Genomic DNA, 23,869 nt, shown 5'->3' with positions numbered 1-23,869 from the left:
GTATCAAGTCATTTCTGGAACCCCAGAATCTACTCTGTTGGAATCAACATGGATTCCGGAAACAGTGATCATGTGAGATCCAACTCGCTTTATTTGTTCATGAGATCCAGAAAATATTAGATACAGGCTCCCAGGTAGATGCCATTTTCCTTGAGTTCCGGAAGGCGTTCAATACATGTCCGCACTGTCGCCTGATAAACAAAGTAAGAGCCTAAGGAATATCAGACCAGCTGTGTGGCTGGATTGAAGAGTTTTTAGCAAACAGAACACAGCATGCTGTTCTCAATGGAGAGACGTCTACAGACGTTAAAGTAACCTCTGTCGTACCACAGGGGAGTGTTATGGGACCATTGCTTTTCACAATATATATAAATGACCTAGTAGATAGTGTCGAAAGTTCCATGCGGCTCTTCGCGGATGATGCTGTAGTACACAGAGAAGTTGCAGCATTAGAAAATAGCAGCGAAATGCAGGAAGATCTGCAGCGGATAGGCACTTGGAGCAGGGAGTGGCAACTGACTCTTAACATAGACAAATGTAACGTATTGCGAATACATAGAAAGAAGGATCCTTTATTGTATGATTATATGATAGAATAACAAACACTTCTGTAAAGTATCTGGGAATATGCGTACGAAACGATTTGAAGTGGAATGATCATATAAAATTAATTGTTGGTGAGGCGGGTGCCAGGTTGAGATTCATTGGGAGAGTCCTTAGAAACTGTAGTCCATCAGCAAAGGAGGTGGCTTACAAAACACTCGTTCGACGTATACTTGAGCATTGCTCATCAGTGTGGGATCCGTACCAGGTCGTGTTGACAGAGGAGATAGAGAAGATCCAAAGAAGAGCGGCGCTTTTCGCCACAGGGTTATTTGGTAAGCGTGATAGCGTTACGGAGATGTTTAGCAAACTCAAGTGGCAGACTCTGCATCGCGGTGTAGCTTGCTGTCCAGGTTTCGAGAGGGTGCGTTTCTGGATGAGGTGTTGAATATATTGATTCCCCCTACTTCTACCTCCCGAGGAGATCACGAATGTAAAATTAGAGAGATTCGAGCGCGCACGGATACTTTTCGGCAGTCGTTCTTCCCGCATACCATACGCGACTGGAACAGGAAATGGAGGTAATGACAGTGGCACGCAAAGTGCCCTCCGCCACACACCGTTGGGTGGCTTGCGGAGTATAAATGTAGATGTAGATGTAGAAATGACCACATAAAACATAAAAAATAAAAAAAATAAAAACAGATTCCACACTGAGATTCATTGGAAGAACCTTAAGGGACTGTAAGTCATACGCGAAGAAAGTGACTCCTACGACACGTGTTCGACCGATTCTAGAATATTGCTCATCAGTCTGGGACACATCCCATTTGGCTTAATAAACGAGCGAAGATTCGACGAATGCTGCTCCTTTCGTCATTGGATCGTTCATTCGCTGCTAGAGTGGTGCTGGGATCATCAACAAACATCAGAAGCAGACACTACAAGAGAGGCACTGGGCATCACGGACAGGTTTACTGTAGAACTTCCGAGACTGTACGCAGCGGAAGCAATCGGGCAATTTGGCAACATATTGCTTCATTGGACATGCGTATTGGGGAAAGACCAACTTGAGAAAACCGACTTAAACCGAGATATACTGATCCTTATTCTGTCTTCCTTTGCGTCATTCGCGATTGAAACAGGAAATAGAAAACAGTTACTGATACCTGGAGTCCCTGTCACGGATAGCAAGGTGGCTTGCGATTTTAGATGTAGATACAAATTTTCTCTTAAACGTTAATTTAGTGATAGACATAAGGAAATAGTCTTGTTAAAGTGTGATATATAGAAGCGTTGTTACTAGAAATGTTTTACAGAACGTGCACCTCAAATTGAATGCACGTTATTGTTGCGCCTGTGTTTCGAAAATGGTCTCACAAAAATGCCAGAGGTCGTGTACTAACTTATTCCAGTTTCTATGATAAGGTAAGAAATTAATTAGTGACTGAGTATACCTTTCTGTTTTTTGGGCCTTTACTAAAACCATTCTCTTTTGGCGTAATATTGAAGAACGTCTTCATCTGCTGCGCTCTTACAACGTTATAAAAATCCGTTGCATTCTTTTCATTGGCAGCTAAACATTCTTTATTTAAACTGTAGTACATCGGCACTCGACTCTGACAACTACATTCCTTTATCGTGTAGGCATAAGTAAATGAAATCAAATTAATGTAACAAATATGTCCTAATTCCACTTCGTGTAGCATTATTTCTCGCATAAGCAACCTGTTTTGTAGAATAAACCGGTTCCATGAATAGTTAAAAACAGTAATCATAGATTTCCATGTCGAGTTCAAATGTTTTATGACCCTTCACCATTTCTGGTAAAGTTCTTCTATTATGTGATCTAAAAAGATCTTCATATAGCAAACAGTCCAAAGTTGTACATACGTTGAATTGAATATTGACTAGTCTTCAGTGAATTCTTGAAAAACCATTTCATTCAGTGGTCACCGACCTAGGCTGCCTTTTTTATATTGTTTAGCTACGATGGCAGCGTGCTGTAGTGTGATTGAATATCTCCTGAAGTCTTCCTTGGCCTTCGTGAATACTGCGGTAGCACTATCGTCCAGTCGTGCGGTTCTAGGCGCTCCAGTCCGGAGCCGCGCTGCTGCTACGGTCGCAGGTTCGAATCCTGCCTCGGGCATGGATGTGTGTGATGTCCTTAGGTTAGTTAGGTTTAATTAGTTCTAAGTTCTAGGGGACTGATGACCACAGCAGTTGAGTCCCATAGTGCTCAGAGCCATTTGAACCATTTTTGAACTATCGTCCAACATGCGTCAGGGTGACTCATTCCGCAGTGTCGCTTTGGAATAAAACGTCCTTAACGCCTGACGATCATTACGCGCTGCGTTTTCGTAGAGGGCACTGTCCCACAACGTGTGCTCTGGAGTGCCCACACTGCCAGAAATCTGACTTTTCATCTCTTCCTGAGATAAACACGTATAAGTAAAACATAGGAGATATTTAAAAATGCTTGACGGAAGGTGTGTGCAGGGTAAAATTAAATATGGGAACATATTTCAGCAAGTGAAGCCAAATGACATCGATAGTAGTATTGATATGCCATCCAAGCAACACGCAGAGCCTTTTTCGTCTCTGGACTCTATACATGAACAACAGCAGTATTTCAAAAAAGCCGACTGTTTTGTTCGGTATTAAAGGATATGGCGGCAGTCTGGATACAGGATTTCAGCTGCACTCCACTGACATGCACTTGGCTGAAGGCGGTTAGTCTACTGCCAACATTTTAGATGTTATATTTACTAGTTATTTAGTAGTCAATATGCTGCATCTAATCTCAATAGAACTTCATAAGAAGATTCTCGAAATGGCCCCAGGAAAGGAAATCCAGTCATGGGTAACCTTTCGATGGGTGTTAGTCCTAATATTTTTCACGTTCTCAAACGCACTTGGATGACATTCCTATATTCAGTTTATTCCACAATGCTTCACAGTGTTTCCCAACCATTTTGAAAAAAGAAATGGCTCTGAGCACTATGGGACTTAACGTCGATGGTCATCAGTCCCCTAGAACTTAGAACTACTTAAACCTAACTAACCTAAGGACAGCACACAACACCCAGCCATCACGCAACCATTTTGAAACACTGTATTCTAAATTATCAAAGGACGAGCGTTATTCAAAAAGTAGGTACTACAAAAATGGAAGAGAAGTTAGGTTTTCTCAGTTGGAACCTCGTAGATTCACTCTACTGTCGTCGTGAGACACGTAAATTCACCAGACCACAGTTGTGACACTTAGGGTTCCTTGCATCATGTACTAAATTTGTTATTGTGTTGACCAGCTTCATAATAACTCCAACTCGTGGAAACAGCTCTCAATGAAATAATTTCATATATGTATACCGACTTAAGATCACAAACGAAACAGAAACCTATGGACCGCTGTCATATAACTTGTGAGTGACTGCCTAAACTGCGTTATGACGTTCGGCGTAATCTCAGCTCATCATACTCCTCTCAGTAATTGTAAGTCACTAGGCTATGACAAAATAGTTGACATGTGGACGACTTCCATGACGTTGAAATAATAAAGTCCGAATCCACTATATGAACACATCTGCTTCCAGATTTCATGTATCCACTCTAGCAGGTAACATCTAGACTCGATACGCGCTATTCCTAAAGATAATGTCTCAGAGAAAGTTTTTTTTTTTCTTTTCGTTTTTAAGATATAATGAGGAGGTGCACAACTCAAACGGAGAAAAATAAATTTGTCGCACAACATACGTAAAAGAGGAAGCCGTCGATAGAACACTTCTGGGGCATCAAGGACTCTTAATTTTGGAAGTTGAAGAAACTGTGGAAGGCGAAACGCTAGATGGCACTCAAGACTCGAATACAGAATGCAGGTTCGAACGGATACAAGTCACAGTATTTTGCAGCGATGAAGAGGCTTTCACAGTACAGACTACCATGAAGAGCTGCATCAAACCCGGCTTCGAACTGCAGGCAATAACAGCACAATCATTTTGGATGGTGTGAATCATTTATTGGAATACTGAATGTCCGTACTTCCAATAAAAAGTATCTTATACCTAGTACTCTATTGAGCTTAGTATTTAGTTTCTCTTCTGTTCCTTTATCAAATATGTTTTTAGGCTTGCCATTGAATTTAGCAGATGTACTACGGTATATTGATAAGTTTCACTTATGGACCGTCTGACAGCAACTGCATAAAACACAATTTTAGTGCCATACGCGTTTCGCCTTTATTTTCTGCAAGGCATCATCAGTGGCCTGGAATATGTACATATGTTAGCTATTTTATTTACATTTTTGTCACTGTGCCTATAGGTTATAAACAGTTCTGGTGGTTGGTATTTCCTATGAAGTAGTAATGTTTTGAACTGTACTTGCAGGTTGCGTAGACAGTTTCTTACATATTGCGCTCCTGTTGCATTTTTGGTGTTGTTCTTCTTCCTATGAGCGCCAATTTGCTGTTTTTTCCACATTCCACAGCACTATGCACTGAACGCTTGTTTTAATGCAATGTTTTGGTTTCTGTTGCCGACTGTCAAATGTTTTTGCCAAAGATCGAATATTACTGCCAAACTTATGAGTGTAACTATTGAAGTATCTGTGGTCTGTTCGTGTATGCATTTGTGTGTGCGTTTGTATATATATATATATATATATATATATATATATATATATATATATATATATATATGTGTGTGTGTGTGTGTGTGAGTGTTTTTTTGTGTGGTATTAATTTAATTTTATTGTATTTATTTATTTATTTTTGTTTTTGTCCTGTGTATGTGTGTGTGTGTGTGTGTTTTGGTGTGATATGTATTTTTTTGTGCTGTGTGTGTGTGTCTGTCTGTATTTTGGTGTTATGTATTTTTTTTGGGGGGGGGCTGTGTATGTGTGTGTGTGTGTGTGTGTGTGTGTGTGTGTGTGTCTGTCTGTCTGTCTGTATTTTGGTGTTATATATATATATATATATATATATATATATATATATATATATATATTTTTATGTTATCATTTCCTTTATTAAGTGTAGTAGGGAGCCTGTGCTGATGTGTGTTTGTTCATTTATCACATGTTTGTTTTCTGCTATGGCTTTCTGGATGTGGAAGTTTTCTTGCATTTGTATAAATGCAAGTAGATGTATTTCGTCTTTGTAAATGAACAAGAAGCAGAAGAAAAAGATTATCGACTTACGTCTTCATTTAAATGAAATATCACTATTTTAGCACAAACTGTAAATTCGAGTCACTTATAATTACTCTCACAAAAAAACTATACGTCCTACAAACATAGAGGGATCTTTCGATAAGACTTATATTGAGGTAGGCAAATGCTTAAAGTTGCGATAAAAGTAAACTGTATACCACGACTGGCTTTAAGTCTCCCAACACGGATGACCAGCCCCTGCTCGCAAATTCTTCCAGTTCGACGCCACTTCGGCGTGTCATTTCTACATCACTGAGATGTGGAAGACTAACGTAAAGACTGAAAAATTTTCACGGTCTCACTGAGATTCGGAAGGAAGATTCCATGTTACGTCCCGTCGACACCGAGGTCATTAGAGACGTAGCGCAAGCTCGGATGGTGTCACGGATAGGGAAGGAAATTGGCCGTCAAAAGAACCATCCTAGCATTTACCTGGAGCGATTTAGGGAAATAACGGAAAACCTTAACCTGGATGGGCGGACGCGGTTTTGAACCTTTGTCCTTCAGAATGCGAGCACAGCGTACTAGACACAGCTACTGGAATTCGATTCCACGATCTCTCGAACTTTACCACTTTTTTTCCAAATACTTTATTTGACAGTAGAGTGAGTAGACGTGGGGCTGATCTGGAGGGACTGGAATAAGGAAAAATCGTCGCTCCTATCCAGATTCGACCCATGAGCTCTAGGGCATAACTTTAGTGCTCTACCCGCTGTTTCGTGCCAATCGCAGATTTTTTTTTCGCCCCACCATCTACTTGTCTGAGGTCTGAGTTTAATCTAAAAAAAGAGGAAAAAGATACCTGTACGAATATCCCTCTTTAGATGGTACACCTACTTATTACTAGAAATTCTTCCAAGGCGATAGGATCCAGGATTCTATAATCTTTTACATTATTGTAATTAGTAAATATGTACCAATAGAAACCTATGAAACAGAATGCTCCAAAAGATAGCTTGTCAAAAGAAAACAAAAATAACATTTGTGGATTGTCTGAGCAACTTCAGTTAAAAGAATCTTTCTTCTAGAAACTGTGCAACTGGGTGTTTCTTGTCCCACTACCTGTGGCATTTCTGTCTCCAGCGATGCTGTTTAAAGATATCTACAACAGATTCACCCTACTTTTCTAATGCCTCCGTGAATGCAGCTTTCCATTAATCACAAAATCTCTTTTCTTTCTGACTGCTTGCAATTCTAGACTCAATGTCATGCTGGGTGGAACGTCACTCTGGGCCTGGCATTCTCCAACTAGGGGTATGGCAGGGGTCGGGATTAACGATATCACTGCAAAAATCACTTGCAAAGAGCATACGGCCAATGGCGTTGTGAGCATTGTCCAGGTACCACTAGTAAATGAGCTTCACTTTCTCTCCTTCGCCATTCCCTTGAACCATATAATCATACAGTATTTTGTGTGGGGAAATTAATAGTCATCCGGGAAGAGTAGGGTCTGAGGTTCAGTTGCTTCAGGTGTAATGTGGAGGTAACAAGATAGTACGTATCTCCTGTGAGTCGCCAAACGCTGAATGAAGACAAACATGGATAGCGAGGTTCATCAATGTTCAGGAGGACATTTATACACGAATTGTCCTACAGTCAAGACAAAGGGTCGGCGTTGATCGAAAACCATGGAGCCGATAATAAAGGCATAAGGCCAAAATAAGCACAGTTTGTGTTGTTGCCAAACTTATTCAAGACGGTGTCTTTCCCTGGGGGGTACCCTGATCTCTTCTCCCTATGGCTAAATGTGGCAACATCACACTAATGATGTTAGCACTCCCACTCTTCCTCTTTCCCCCAATTCCTCTCCCCACTTGTGAACGCAGAAAAATGACTTAGTCAGTGTTGAGCTGCTTGAGATGAAGGATATGAGGCACTTTCTTTCTTTATTTATACATGAATTGTCATACAGCTGCCTCCCCTCGCCTGAAGATGCATGTATACCAGAAACTCAGACTTAACTCAAAACGTCCTTGTACTTGCACATTCATTGCGGCGAATTCAGTGAAATTTTTGGAAGGATCCAGCACTTAAATGTCACTCAGGACGACTGGAAACACTATCCTCATTGAGTGTCCTGACCCAAAACTCACTGGACATAGTCAGCATTACCACAACACTCTGCATCTTTCAGGATGCATTTGTTTCTGTACTTACATCGCATAACGGCGTGTGATGGAAGCTCTGAGTGCAACAGCAGTTATGGGCCAATGTTAGGCAGTATTGATCTTGTCTAGAACCACCACCACTGACTACAACGATGCCTCAGATATTTGTGGAGTGAGGGATAGAGGGTACGGGAGGTTCAGGCTGGGTGATCTAATACAAAAAATACCGTAACTGTACTCTGCTATGTGTGTGTTTACAACACAATAACGTCAACACCCTGTCTCCCTGCAGTAATCCATTTTCGTGTGTCTGTGTTTTTGCATTGCTTTGTAGATACCATACCTGGATTGGAGACTCTGTACTAGAGTTGGACGGTATGAACAAAAACAGCAAGTCACATCTGGTAGGCAATAAGTGTACACTGATCAGCAAGAACATTAAGATCACCTACCTAATAGCAGGTAACAGTGTGGCACATCATGGCATGGAAGCAGGGAGGTCTTGGTACGTCGCTGGAGTGAGCTGGCACCATATCTGCAAACACAGTTCACCTAATTCCTGTATATTCCTTGGAGGGGGGAAATGAGCCCTGACGCCATGGTCAGTCAAATCCCCAATGTGTTTGACCGGGTTTAGATATGGTGAATTGTGAGGCCATCATATTAATTGAAACTCTCCACTGTGTTCATCAAACCACTCCGTCAAGGTTCTGATCTTGTGACATGGTGCATTATCTTGCTGAGGAATGCTGCTGCCATTAGGAAACATAATAGTCATGAATGAATGTACATGGTTTCCAACCAGTGTATGATACTCCTTGGCTGTCATAGTGATTTTCATGAGCTCGACTGGACCTATACAGGCCCATTTGAGTGTTCTCCAGACATGATGGAGCCGCTGCCATCTTGTCTCTATTCCACAGAATATATGTGAAGGAGTTGCTCCGTTGGAAGATGGCGGATTCGCGCCCTCCTATTGGCATGATGATGAAGGTATCAGGATTCATCAGACCGTGCAACACTCTGCCACTGCACCCACGTCCAGTGCCAATGTTCGTATGCCCATTTAGTTGCAGTTGCCGATGTCACGGTGTTACTAATGGCACATTCATGGGTTGTCGGCCGAGGCCCATCGTTAGGAGTGTTTGGTGCAATGTGTGTTCAAACATGCTTGCACTTTTCCCAGCATTAAGGTCTGATGTTAGTTTCACAACAGTTCATCGCCTATCCAGTTTCACCAGTCTGCCTAGCCTAGGACATCCGACATCTGTAATGAGGGGTGGCCACCAACCTCAAGACGTCTGGATGTGATTTCACCTTCGTTTCGCCACGTGTTGAAGATCGCAACACGTTGAATACAGTCACCACAGCACTCCTTAAGCACTCGGCAAGTCGTGCAGTTTTCGAAATGCTTGTGCTCGCCATCGAACTCAGAAAGTTGATGTGCCTTCCCCAGTCCACACAGACAGCACGCTCACTGATACTACATGCACCATGCCTTTGTCTGACTAGCAGCCTCTCCTTGCCAGGTGATGCTGCCATGGCCTGGACAGGTTAATATCAAATGGTTCAAATGGCTCTGAGCACTATGGGACTTAACTGCTGTGGTCATCAGTCCCCTACAACTTAGAACTACTTAAACCTAACTAACCTAAGGACATCACACACATCCATGCCCGAGGCAGGATTCGAACCTGCGACTGTAGCGGTGGCGCGGTTCCAGACTGTAGTGCCTAGAACCGCTCGGCCACTCAGGCCGGCGGGCTAATATCGATAGTACGTTGGGGTCATAATGTTCTGGTTGGTCAGTGTACATACATACAGATAAGTATTGAAAGCATGGAAAAACGTTACAATACCAGTAAAATTCCGTTAGGATATGTTCTTGGTGGAAATTTGTATTTATACTTAGAGGGAAGTGGAAATTCGTCAGTTCAAAGAATAAGTGCTTGGGATTTTGCCTACTGTGCTGAATGTATGGGTTTGTGATCAAAGTTGTTTACATAGACGTACCGAACACCTGTGTAAAATTTTGTTACCTGTACTGGAGAAAGGCCACGTCAGTATGGGAAAGGGGGGGGGGGGGTTGTCGAGGTTCTTGCAGTGGTGGTGGAGATGGACATCAGTGTTTAATGAGCCACTGACAATGAGGTCATTAGACATGGAACATAAGCTCGAATTAGAGAAGGATGGAGAAGGAAAGCAGCCATGCCATTTTGAAGGAACCATCCTGGCATTTGCGTTAAGCAATTTAGGGAAATCACAGAAAATCTAGATCTGGATGGCTGGATGCGTGCCTGAATCATTGTCCTCCTGAGCCCCACGTGCTAACCATTGTGCTACTACTCACAGTATGTAGTGGTGGACGACCTGAGAGTTGTGATGGTGGGTGTTCTAGTTTTGGAGACAGTTTATTGGAGTTTGGGTGTTTCTTGATGGACTTTTGATACAGTTTGTGAGAGTTTTTATACACTGTGAACTTCCCAGACCCTCAAGACCAAGGAATGCTCTACCTGTAAACTACGTGAGGATTCGTAACACCGACTCCAACAAAGACGATATCAGTATAACACAGAAGCGTTTTATTAAAGCAAGCGTAACATATCCCCCCCCCCCCCCCCCAAGAAAATGTTCTCCGCCATACCATCAAATGTAGATATTACTGAATTAGAGCTGGTTCTTACAAAAAACAATGTTTCTCCGTTAAGTATTACGGAGAGGAATCAATATATTGAACACACTTAAACCGTTCCACGTTACGGAAATTAACTCTCTAGGTTTAATTAATGTGCTATGTGTACGTTAAAGAAAAGAGGAACTACACGATGTGAAAGTCATGAAACAAGAACTGGGATACGTGACAAGAACAACTGTAAATGGAAAAAGAAGAGGCAATTGCATATGTGCAAGCAGGGTTTGCATATGGCTTTAAACGTCATGTATGGGGAAATCTAGTTATGATGGGGAGACTATTAGCATTTACAATAAACAGTAATGGAAACTGGGCACATGTTGGAGTACTGGCTGACATTAATGCAACCGCTTGTTCTGGGGGAGAGTGGACTGATGATACATACAGACTTAATTGTGGGAGGATAATGCATTATATAGTCATGTTGTCAAGATGAAACTGCCATATCCTCCTAAGCAAGAGCAATACTACCTAACACTGTACCATGACTGCTGGCACACCAAGAGCTCCCCCCCCCCTCCCCCCCGCCCCGGATGTGGTTATGCATTGTAGCCCATAGAACAGAAATGAATGTACCCTGAAAGACACAGCGTGTTGTCATAATGTTGACTGTGTCCAAAGTTTTTGGCCGACCGCTGTGGCCAAGCGATTCTAGGCGATTCAGTCCGGAACCGCGCTGCTGTTACGTTCGCAGGTTCGAATCCTGCCTCTGTCGTGAATGTGTGTGATGTCTTTAGGTTAGTTTGGTTTAATTAGTTCTAAGTTCTAGGGGACTGATGACCTCATATGTTAAGTCCCATAGTGCTCAGAGCCATTTGAACCATTTTTGTTACTGCATGAGGAGCAAGTGACCCGCGTAAAATTCCTCCACCGTCTATTCCTCCACCTTCTGTACTGCAGAAACGCCTCTCTTTCAACACTATCATTTCTCATTTGTTGTGTATGCATATTCTTTCCAGAGTAGTTTTCAACCATTCACAGATATACCTAGAGCGTTGTTAACAAAGCATTTTACATAGGTGGATGTTTCTAAATTAACAGTGATAAAGATGACATTCTGTGATGCTAGCAGAATATCTCGTCCGTCTACAGTATACGAGAACACATACACACACACACACACACACACACACACACGCACGCACTCACGCACACGCACACGCACACACAAAGCTGTTATTCAGTGCAGTGGAGCATCTAAAACCTCTAACAGATAGCTTTCAGACAGTTTACATGAAGAAGTAGAATAAACGCGAACAATGACGACTGCGACTGCATGCAGTGGCAGAGGCTAGTGGACACATGTTGATGGCAGAGCAGGTAGATGGCACTCAGTAAGATAGCAAGTATAATGGATCCACGTGTTACCTGAGGGAGGCATGTTGACTGGCCCACTGGCCATACAGAGGGCAGCTACCCATGCCTCAATGTTAACTGGCCCCAGCCCTCCATAGTGCAGGGGGAGGGGGAGAGTAAGGGTGTAGTTACGTACTTTAAAAAGGTGTCCTGTGGGTGGATAATAACGAAAGGCCACCTGAAATGTGCAGCCTATCGCCACCAGGAGGTGGAGGATCTGTGCCACATATCTGAGTTCTGACGCTACTTAGTGGTTCCAGTATTCCACATGTTGCAGCTACTTCAACTCATGGAGCAGGTTCTAGTGCACCTGCACACATAACATCTGTAGTAGCCATCATAGTTTGTAGCGGCCATTCTACGCACATTCTTCATAAACATGAACCGAAATAGTTCAGTAACGGGCGGGAGGGGGCCGACAGCGCCCAGACTGAGACCGCATCCTGTATCCAATGCCACTGAATTTTTGATGTTGAGAAGTCCACCCACAACCTGTCCATTTCGCTTGATGAAGTTTAGTATGCTACATACTACTTCGGTTTGGATTGGCTGGTTGATTTGGGGGAGGGGACCAAACAGCAAGGCTATCAATCCCATCGGATTATGGGAGGATGGGGAAGGAAGTCTGTCATGCCCTACATTGGTGGAACAAACCAGCAGTAGCAGGTCATTGGCATCTATGGAAGAAGGTTGTGTCTCACAGTATTATGTCAGACAGCCTGTAATTGAGACCACTGAAGAGTGGCTCTTGCACAATTGCATAAAGATAGGTATAAAGGGCACAACCTTGCCAGAGAAACCTCTTAATGAGTACTGGTTCCTCCATCTACCCATTGACTGGGATCTGAGAAGTGGCTACAGCCAAAGGGCGCTGCAGGGTGTCGACGATGCTTAGTAGAAATCCCGTTTGGTTCATCATCTGGAGGAGGACGTTATGGTACACTCTGCTGAAGGCTCAATAGAAATAGATGGAGACGACCGTCTGAGAGCCACCGCTCTCAGGCGATCGCTATTAAGACACTGCACTAGGCAGTGGCCATTTGTATGTTGGCACATCCCTGCTGTGACGTTTTTTCTGGGGTGAGGATCATAGGCATTGTCGTCTTAATGTGGTATGCCAAAAGCCTGGTGAAGACCTTTCAGATGGCATAGATCATTGGTAAGTGGCCGATAGTCGTTGACTGATTGGCCTCCCGCTTGCTTGTGTACCAGTACGAGAAGTACTTTGAACGTCCAGTAAAACTCGATTGGTGATCCACCAGACCCAGGAGGCTTGTTGATCACTTGCTTGTCCAAAGCATCTCCCACCTCTTCAGGCATAACTTCCTCCATTAATGACATCACTGTTGCATCGATAGTGTGCGTCATCTACTGCAACGCTTCTACAGTGACTTTATCACCTGTAGTTCTTTCCTGGTAAAGGCGAGGAAAATGATTCTCTATGGCTGGCACTATAGTTGCCTGGGCTGTATGGGTGTGACCGTCTTGCGTCATAAGGCATGTGATTAACTGTTGGCGATGTCGGCGTATGTCCACCACAATATGGTGCCTGGTCGGTACATATGCGGCCGTTTCGTCATGATATCATAGCGGACTATGATACCAGCTAATTGGCGCTTTGTCAAGCCTGCAGACCTGATTTGGTGTCATTCTCGTTGCGTGTCTGGTGATGGAGGTAGAGCGTGGAGGTCCCTGAGCAATGCGTAGTCGAAGTCCAGTGTCTGTCAGTGCGATGCAGTCATGTCCTTGCCAAACTCTGTAAGTGTCTTGCAGATTGCCATCTTGGTGCAGAGGAGTCCCCAAGTCAATACCCCTAGGGTATTGGGAGTGGCGTGCACAGTTGGCCCATGTTGCAACGACTTGACGACGCCAGTTCAGGTCCTGGAGGTGAGTTATCTTCACCTTCCAAAATCTGTTGCTATGCCAGACTTGTTGGGGGTGGAGATTCATCATGTAAATATAGGCACTTTAATCAGAGACGGCCTGAGCCCATAGTTTGGTGGCCAGCACTCCCTGTATAAGACGTTGTGGTATGCGGTCCAGCCGGCTCGCTGAATGTGTCGAGAGCTGTCGCTGTGTACCTTTTCCCATGTGTCGCGCAAGTGAAAACCGTCAATCAACATACAGAGTTCTGGACAACACAGTAGGGCAGGTTTGGTCCTTGGAGTGAAAGACCCTATTAAAACCGCTGGCAAGGACACTGTGTTGACACATCCGAGGAAAAGATCAGTGATGTCTCTGTAATAGAACTTGGCCTCGTCACATTTGGTGGTTCCAGACGGTGCCTGAACATTAATGAATCGGGTGTGGAGTGCCGTGACTGCTAATCCTCAAATGGAGAGTACATACATGATGTCGGTAGCTTCATTGCCGTCACACCCTTAAATCGCCTCGCTGGTGTCTAGGGGAACAGCAGACAACACGTACTTAGCATAACCAAACCGGAGTTTTTTCCAATACTTACAATGCCTGTATGTTGCGTCTGAACAGAAGGAGACGTTGTGATCGCCGCCACATAAGCTACTACGAGGATTGTTGGCGTCGGTGGGTGTGTCATACCTTGCAGTGGAAGTTGCGTGATTCAACTTAGGAGGCACTCGGAACATAATTGACCTTCCTCACCGCAGCCGGAATACATTTTAGGCTGGCTGTTGTCCAGGGGTAGCGTCTCTGATTACTGATCAAAATGTCCATGACCCCAGATTCGAAAGCCACCACCGCTTAAACTTTGATTAAAAATCAACATTGGCGGTCAAAGACTTCTGGCGGACAAGAAGGTAATCAATAGAAAAAAACTCTCGCTGCATCCAGGCCAGCATTATCTTGATGAAGTGTAAGCCCAGTATGGCTAAACAGAAAGGGCAAAAAAAAAAAAAAAAAAAAAAAAGGGACTGTGGCATGGTGGCATGGATGTGTTAGGTTTAAGTAGTTCTAGGGGACTGATGACCTCAGATATTGAGTCTCATAGTGCTCAGACCCATTTGAACCATCTCTCCCCAACTGACAACGTTTGGAGCATTATGAGGAGGGCCCTCCAAACATCTCCAGATTTTGGCCCTCAAACGAGTAAGTTCGACAGAATTAGACACCGTATCCCTCAAGAGATCATCCAATAACTCTGTGTATCAATTCCTAGCCGAGTAAGTACTTTAATAGCTGCTTGAGGTGGAACAAAGCGTTATTGATTAAATCAATATTTGTGAAACTCTCTCCCTTGAATAAATCGACCATTTTCTTCTGAAATTGTAATTATTCGTTTGTCTGTGCACGTAAATGCCATACGCCGATTACCGTCGCATTTGAGTGACTTCGTGGTGCGTCGTTTTATTTGTATTAGAGTATGGCTCGCTTTCTCGGTTACGGCGACAGTGTGCCCGACCGCCCAGGCTCCCGGGACGCTCGTGATGCGCCCGCGCCCCCAGAGATGTCCATCTGGGCGACTTGTGTGGCCGCGCGGCGCTGCCGGCGGCATGCTAATAACGCGCTGCCGTCGTGCCGCCGGCCGGCGATAGCCACCCACGACAGGCCGCGCGCCGCGCGCCGCCGCGCAGATTGGCCGCCGATCGGCCACACCGTTGCGCCGGCCTAATGGCACCTCGCTCTAATTACTGCCGCCGCCTCCCTGGGTGTTCGGCGCGCATCGCGGCCGGGGCATCTGGCGACACGACGCCGGCGCGTGACGGCTCGGTGAGCGGCGGCCGCGACCCCGCCACCCGAGACCCGGCGCTGCCGCCTACCGCTCTCACGTCGCCGGGCTCGTCCGCAGCTGCTGGAAGCGGACCACTTGCGCCAGAGCGCCTACTGAGGTCAACACAGTGACCGAAATGGAATGTGTTGCACCGTAAGTACACTGATGAATTGTAAATTTGTGGTAAGACCTTGTGGGACCAAACTACTTAGGTCATCGGTCCCTAAGCTTACAAACTATTTAACCTACTGACAACACACACACCCATGCCCGAGGGACGACTGGAACCTCCGACGGGGGTAGCCCCGCGGACCGTGACAAGACGCCCTAGACGGCGCGGCTACCCCGAGCGGCTACACAGATGAGCCAAACATTATGATCACTGCCCACCGCGAGGTTTAAGACCTCATGGTATTTCTACATATACATCTACATCTATACCCCGCAAGTCACCTGACGGTGTGTGGCGGAGGGTACCTTGAGTATCTCTATCGTTTCTCCCTTCTATTCCAGTCTCTTATTGTTCGTGGAAAGAAATATTGTCGGTATGCCTCTGTGTGGGCTCTAATCTCTCTGATTTTATCCTCATGGTCTCTTCGCGAGACATATGTAGGAGACAGCAATATACCGCTTGACTCCTCGGTGAAGGTATGTTCTCGAAACTTCAGCAAAAGCCCGTACCGAGCTACTGAGCGTCTCTCTTGCACTCTTGCAGAATCTTCCACTGGAGTTTATATATCATCTCTGTAACGCTTTTACGATTACTAAATGATCCTGTAACGAACGGCGCTACTCTCCCTTGGTACTTCTCTATCTCTTCTATCAATCCTATCTGGTACGGATCCCACACTGGTGAGCAGTATTCAAGCAGTGGGCGAACAAGTGTACTGTAACCTACGTCCTTTGTTTTCGGATTACATTTCCTTAGGATTTTTCCAATGAATCTTAGTCTGGCATCTGCTTTACCGACGATCAACTTTATATGATCATTCCGTTTTAAATGACTTCTAATGTCTACTCCCAGATAATTCACGGAATTAACTGCTTCCAGCTGCTGAGCTGCTATATTGTAGCTAAATGATAAAGGATCTTTCTTTCTATGTATTCGCAGCACATTACATTTGTTTACTTTGAGATTCAATTGCCATTCCCTGCACCATGCGTCAATTCGTTGCAGATCCTCCTGCATTTCAGTACAATTTTCCGTTGTTACAACCCCTCGATATACTACGGCATCATCCGCAAAAAGCCTCAGTGAACTTCCGATGTTATGCACAAGGTCATTTATATGTATATATATTGTCAATAGCAACGGTCCTACGACACTCCCCTGCGGCACACCTGAAATCACTCTTACTTCGGAAGGCTACTCTCCATTGAGAATGACATGCTACATTCTGTTATCTAGGAACTGTTCAGTCCAATCACCCAATTGGCCGAATAGTTCATATGCTTTTACTTTGTCCATTAAACGACTGTGGGGAACTGTATCAAACGCCTTGCGGAAGACAAGAAACACGGCATCTACCTTGGAACCCATGTCTATGGCCCTCTGAGTCTCGTGGACGAATAGCGCGAGCTGTTTTTCACACGATCGTCTTTTTAGAAACCCATGCTGAATCCTACAGAGTAGATTTCTAGTCTCCCGAAAAGTCATTATACTCGAACATTTCTTCGGACACGTGACGCATTAAGGAAAGAATGTAAGCAGAGGAGAGACGAATGGGCAGTCATTACGGCGAATATACAGACTGCAAATGGGGAAATCCACTGATATAAGCGGTTATGACAAAGGGCACATTGTTATGGCCCTGCGGCTGGAAACGAGAATCTCAAACGATGAAGATGGTCACCTGTTGGCGTACTTCTGCCGTGAGCACCTAAGGAAAGTGGTCGAACGATCGCGAAATAACGGCTCTAAGCCGTGCTTACACCATTCGTCTTGTGTAGGAATGGCTTTCCTCCGTGCTAGTAATAATCAGAAAAAGCTCGCGTAACGATGAACTTCTAATCAACATGTCTTACAGGCTGAGTGGACTAACATTGATCTTGGCTAGCAAATGTGCCTGATCTGTACCCAATGGAGCACAATTCGGGCGACCCAGTAAACCACCATTCCGTCATTTGGGGAACAGCTTGACCTGTCAATAGACGTCTAGTGCGACATACTTCCGGAGACCTATCAAGGACTTTTAGAATCTATGCCAAGCGGAATCTCGGTTTGTACTGTGTTTCAAGAGGGGAGCAGCACGCAATTAAACAGGTGGTCATAATGTTTGACTCATCAGTGTATATTGACCGAATGTTACCGAAGTGTTGTGTGATGTCCTTGGGTTAGTTAGGTTTGGGGGTTCTAAGTTCTAGGGGACTGATGACCATAGATGTTAAGTCCCATAGTGCTCAGAGCCATTACCGAAGTGATACTGAAATGTTTCCATGCTTGTAAGACATGTTGATTAAAAGTTAATCGTTACGCGAGCTTTTTCTGACTATTACTAGCACGGAGAAAAGCCATTCCTACACAAGAAGAATGGAGTAAGCACACTATCTGATGAAAAGTATCCACGTACCTTGAAAAGTGGCTGTTCTATGTGCTATGATAATTCTGACTATGTCGTGGCCCACAGATATGTGTTAATATGTAAATTTGATAAATGTTTTCAAGCCGTGTAATATCGCTTTAACATTGTCTTTATAATTATACGCTTTTGAATTATGTTTGAGACCACAAGTGTTGATCAGAGAGGTTAGCTTTACTTTGTCAGAGTAGCCAGAGTGTGCTAGTAGCAACTGTGTGGTAATGTACTCGGTCTGAAATGGACAGATGGTGGCCTGCTCTGGAGTGGAGGCAGCATCATTTGGAGCAATTTTTGTAATATGATGTTTAGAGAGACGTATTAAGCACAATGATTATAATATTGTATGAATGACACAAGTTAACATTTAACGGTAGCGTGGTTTGTTACATTTGTAATTACTTAGTATGCTGATTGTTATAACAGTGCATATGGTTTACATTTTCTGTAAATACTTTTAATGAAATTGTATTGTTCTGTCTTTCACTGCAGTGATAAATTCTAAACAGATGTCTTGCGGATTAATTCACGTGTGGGAAGTGCGGAATGTTATATTGTTGTTATGGCCTAATGAAGCTAAATTAAAACTTAAAGTGTCAGTCCAGTAATTTTGTTACTGGTGAGTTTAGTATCAAATTTTTCATTTGCATTCACGGTTTTATTTGACTGTGCACTCGCATTGCACATCGTGAGTTGTGTATTGCGTACTACTGCTGAGTATTGATCAAATCCTGTCTCATATTGCCCATCGCGTATAAGAGGAGTGAAATTTAATTTTGACAGTCAGATCATTATTTTATAAACACAAGGTTGCAAAGCAGACGAGCGGTCCATAGCACACAGGTAAGTCATAAATTTCCTTGTCATTGTTGTTCATATTCAGAGTCAAGCACAGTGATAGTCAGTATTCATATACGAGACTAATATCAGTATAAATTCAGAGGTTTAATGCGAGTGAAACATTTTATGAAAGTGCCACATTGTGATTTCAAACAGATTTCAAAGATAAAGTCAGATTCGCTTAATTCACTGATCATTGTTACGTAATTACAGTAATAGTTCAGATACTGCTATTGGTTTCTGAACGAATGAAGATCCCCAACATTCACGGTCAACATTTAACACAAAGTCATTTTGTCACAGAGTCAGATAACGTATTTTTTGTTGGGAACTGATTTGTTTCTCGCAGCCGTATTGTGTGATCGACTCGTTACTGTGTTCACATGTTTGCACCCCAAATAAACATTTCTCAATTATTTAGCATCGCATATTTTGTATGTAAATTGAGGTTGGAGGGGAGGGGGAAGGAGAGGAGAAAGTAAAGTAAAGGATTACAGATGTCAGCTGCAGAGGGACATTACGCGGAATAAGAGCCACAAGTGAAAATGTGTACCGTGCCGGGTTTTGAATCCGGCATCTCCTGTTTATTAGTCAGGTGCATTAACGACTCCAACATCCGGGATCCAGTGTAATCGCTACTGCGCGGACAATCTCGGTACGCCTCGGGGCCGACCCACACTCCTACCGAGCGCCACCTATCCGCAGTCCCTGTCTATTTGCTCCATGTTCGCTACTCTGAGATTCTCGCAGGAGATCAGACGTATTTCTGCATCCGAATGAAGAAGGTGGATCCGTTGGCGATCTCGGCGAATGAATAATATGAATGCGTGGTGTCTCTTCTTTCTGTCCCAAAAAGAATGTGACTAAAATCATCAAAAACCGGTAGACTTTTAAGATTTTATTTCTTTTGCCACTTTCATTCTCTAACCCGAAAGGCAGAGCGGGGCTTTTGGTAGTTAATCCACAGGTAGGATATTCTCAGTCAAGAAGCAATGAGATGGGAATGGTACTTCTAAGTGATAATAATGTTTGATGATGGCGAGTAGGGGGCAGGGGTATTACAGGTTCTGACATCAAACTCACACACAGATGAAACCTCCTAATAACCGCTGGAGGTTTGTAGGTGTTTTAATGACACTCCGGTACTATATATCGCAGAGGAAAATACGACAGCCAAGTGAATGTATGTTTAATTTTAGTAACATACTAAAGTCAGCTGCTTTCTAGACATGTAAAGTAGCGTGTCTGATCCTGCTACAATAGTAACGCTCATGCTTAATTTCTGTGAGATTTATATTGAATCTCTTCTAAATGCCAACGGAGAAAAACTGAATCACTTCACGTAATTGCGTGTGTTGGTGATCTCCTGCTAAAAGACACTTATGGCTAGAAACGGACCTAGTGGAAGATGGGGTAAAGTGGTAGTATGGGGAAGGTTGTTATTGTATACTTTTTGCCTTTAACAGTTCTGCTGGCAACCAAGAAGCGCTCATACTAGTTAAAAATACCATTGTTCTTAGTGAAAAGAAAGACGCCTTCAGCCGAAAGACAGTTGTTATCAACTATCAACTTTCGGCGTATGTATATCCGCACTAGCCGCTTTATCCAGCTGGACTTCGAAAAGTGGCCACTATGTATGTCTTCAGAAAAACGGACATAGTCTAATTTATTAATTTCTTTTACTTTAAAATATTTATTGCGTTATCTTATGATATGCCGATTCAAAATATATACGCGGAAAGCTTAAGAATTGAACGAAGGCTAAACAATTACCAGTCGTTATTCATTAGTCTACCTGCATATTACTAAACAGCGGAAAAATTTACGATGGTAGTTCTGTAATCAGAAATAATGATGTACCCAAACGGTCACGTCTTTGCTGCAAGTTCCTTGGCATGAGTCTTGGTGAAAGGTAGAGTTTCCATTCCTGCATAGACCTGCTCTGTTCAAATATTAACGAACACTAAGCTGTTTACTTTCAACGTCCTCTCTCTCTCTCTCTCACTGTCAGCCTGTAAATGCATTAGCATTTCTTTGTCAACGGAAGGGCGACAGGTGTTTAAAAAGTATCAGGGAAGACAGTCATTGGTATAAGTAGAAGTAATTCTTTCAGTACAGGTAAGCTACTAAAATGAAGGAAACGAATGAAGATAAGTTTTTACTGGACTCAAAATGAAAATTACATATTTAACATCAAATTTGGAAGACATATTTCAGTGTGTCACTTGGCTTGACGATTCCATTTTTTTTTTTTCGAAGTAACTGGACAACTGATGTAATCGTCAAAATATTATGCTAATGAATGGACCTTTAAAGCTGGTAGTAAGAAGTGGTCGGAATCCAGACGGCAACTGCAATCAACACAACACATAGGGAAGAAAAGTAGGTCCGTACCGATTCTCGTCACTCGGACGTATGCTACTAAAACGCCAAAACCCACGATGAAGGACCAACCATTAGGCATCAACCGTACGTTAACATAAGTCACCTAGATGTGAGGAATCAGAGCTGGAAAGCGAAATATTGAAAACGTTTACTGACCTGGCAGTCAAAAAGAGAAATACATTTATTCTTAAAAAAAAATACTCGCTTCTACAGAGTAATGTCATGCACAGTAAAATAGCTTCCTCACGATTTAGAAATCGAGCTATGAAATACTGAAAAGGAAAATACACAGTTCAAGACTCCTGAATGATACGACAGTTAACGTTTTGGTAAGATTTGGAAGAAACTATCAGATTATAATAGGCATTTATGCGTAGAAAGGAATAAAGCATGAAATTCTATTAATTAGTGATGATGATGAAGTCTCATACTCCTTGACAGAACGTAGAGGACGATGCGGTAAAGTCTCATTTGAATGTGATTAGTAAACTGGACTATATACCACTATGCGGAGATTTCCATGAAAAGTGTAGGGAAGTAATCAATAAACTAAGCTTTTGAAGCAGTGCCGATGTATTTTAATCGGAAAGTGGAAGCATTTGATTAATGTTGTGACTTTTTACGGGTTTCTTTCGGCATAAGAATATGCATATGATCACATAGAATGTAAAGGCACATATGTTCTAATCAGCATTGCATTACCACCACAGTTTACGACACGCAATTATATGGACGATACGATGTGTATTTAGACAGTTCTATGGTTTTGAGAAAGGTAACTGAGGGGGTTAATGATTTCCCACAATAACGACGCCAGATAAGAAAGGGGAAGCTGCAAGAAATTACATCTCCTACAGCAGGATGGTTACAGATGTTAAACTCCAGTACAGGTGATGGCAACAATCAGCTTTATTTGTTTTCCTTGTAACAATGCCTGAAATTTCTATGAAATGAAACATTTATGGCAGCATAGTGTAAGGATGTGTTGAATGTTTTTAAATCTTACAATTTTGTTTAATAAAAAATTAAGAGCAATGTACTTAGGCTTTTATAGGTGTTCAGAGGAGGTAATTTACGTGTAAAAGTCACGATTATTGCAGTTTAAGAAGGAAACAGAGAAGCAAAGGTTTGGAGATAAATTTTTTCCCATACTGCAGTGGATGGCTTTGTGATCGTATGATTCTCGGAATAGTAGTCCAGTTTGACACTAGCTAAAAAAAGGGGTAGTAAGGAAAAGGTATATATCTTCAGTGTAAGTGTAAATACAAAAAATTGACGTATTTTGATTTTTTTAACGACACATCGTTTTTGTTACTGTTTCTGAACATAACGCATACCACTGATTCAATAGTTCTCTATCAGGACACTGCGATGTCAGTTTACGCCTCAGTATTCTATATCCTCAAGCAAACGTTCGGCCATGATATCATTATGGAACCAAACGATAACGAAACAATTCAAAGCATTTTGATAAATCTGTGTAGTAGCAACTCAATTCCACTTGATCTGACGATTGGTTGAAAATCTATCCAGAACAAACGGATGAAACAAAACGGAGATTCACAATTTTTTAATCCTCTTATCACGGTGGGAAAATTTTGTCCATGTCAAATAACTGAAATAACGATATTTGAAAAATGTGGTAGTCGAAGTAACCGACGATTGACGCAATGGTAGACGATGGGTAGAGGAGGAGACGGGTTGTGCGGGGATGGGTTGGAAAGGGGTGAAAACGATTCCTGCATTACGGTCTCAAACGCTTAGTAGTAAACTCTGTGACCAACGGGTTAAAAACATACAGCAGTCAAATTAGGGAAATCAACGAGAATGGTTCTATAAGGAAGGCGCTGCTCTGTCTTCTCTCATATCAACGGCTCTTCAACACGTCTATGGTAACACTTTAAAATCTGAGAGAATTTCTCTGTGACACGATGCCTTCAACTTACTTTCCTGCAATTGCATCAACATGGTAACTTTTGTTACTCTGTTCGCAGTAGTCTCCTAAAGGCGTAACAATGTTTTCATGAAACGTTGGTGAAAATCGTATTGGCAGTTTTTAGGCCTGATATCACTGAACTGTGGAGCAACTGGATTATATTTTCGTTTCAGTAATGGAGGAAGGTAATCGAACAAAGTGACACATTTTACGTGGCATAAACTTTTTTTAAAATAAAACTTCACTCACTTTTCGATTAAAATACGATAAAATTGGCTTTCTCACTTCTTACAAAAACTGTTTTCAGCTGTACCTAATTCTGAAACGTAAAAAACCCAAACTATCATATAATAATATAAAAAAAATTAGTAATTTGGCAAGTGTAATCACTGAGATGCCTGGGTTAATATCTTGGACAACAAAATGAAAATCTTGTCCTCAGTATTCGTTACACTCTTTCTTCAAAGCTAATGAAGTTATTTATCCATAAGACATAATTCCAGTGTAGACTTAATTCTTTCCATTTGAGAAAAT

Source organism: Schistocerca serialis, chromosome 2, assembly GCF_023864345.2.
Source record: "Schistocerca serialis cubense isolate TAMUIC-IGC-003099 chromosome 2, iqSchSeri2.2, whole genome shotgun sequence".
NCBI lineage: Eukaryota > Metazoa > Arthropoda > Insecta > Orthoptera > Acrididae > Schistocerca > Schistocerca serialis.
Note: the sequence above shows the minus strand (reverse complement) of the source record.